The sequence below is a fragment of the Cebus imitator genome, unplaced genomic scaffold (assembly GCF_001604975.1).
Source record: "Cebus imitator isolate Cc_AM_T3 unplaced genomic scaffold, Cebus_imitator-1.0 Scaffold464, whole genome shotgun sequence".
Taxonomy (NCBI): Eukaryota; Metazoa; Chordata; class Mammalia; order Primates; family Cebidae; genus Cebus; species Cebus imitator.
This window is the reverse complement of record NW_016107779.1, coordinates 86,109-86,821: the sequence shown is the minus strand read 5'-3', so window position 1 is coordinate 86,821 and position 713 is coordinate 86,109.

Genomic DNA, 713 nt, shown 5'->3' with positions numbered 1-713 from the left:
GCAGGAGGGGCGGGGACGCAGGAGGGGCGGGGACCCAGGAGGGGCGGGGACCCAGGAGGGGCGGGGACCCAGGAGGGGCGGCATTTCCGCCGTCGCTGTGAGCGGAAGTCCCTCGCTGCTGCGCCGCGCGCCGTGGCTCCAGCCTTCCGCTGACTCCCGCTCTGCCCCGGCGCCTGGGGCATCTGCCCCTTTGGAGCCGCACGGGGCGGTGTCTGAGGGCCCATCTCGGAGGCACACCGAGGTGCAGCACATCATCCGCCTCGTCCCGGAGCGGCCCTGCGCTCGGAGCCCTGAGCCCTGAGCCAGCAGTTACTGGCTCCTGCTGCGTGCCGAGCTAGGCGGTTGGAACAAAGCGGCTGCTCTCGTGGAGGAGCACAGAGCCAAGAGCGTTGAAAAAGGTCATAATTATGAAGAGAGCTGGGAATGCAGGGGTCCGAGGGAGCCTTGTCAGTGCTGCAACGTGAATACGTCACCGGTTAGAAGCACGCCTGTGGGGAGTTGGAAAGTTCCTTTCAAAGTTTTCTTTCTTGTTAAGGAATAAGCTGCGAATAGCTGTTAAGCTGTGGGGGAAGACCCGGCAAGGGCCCGAAGCCTCAGCATGTTCTCATATAAATGTGGGACTAGTAAACAGTCTTGCATGTTCTTCACATGTACCCCAAAACCTAAAATGCAATTTAAAAAACTAAAAAAAAAATTAGAGATATAGTTACATA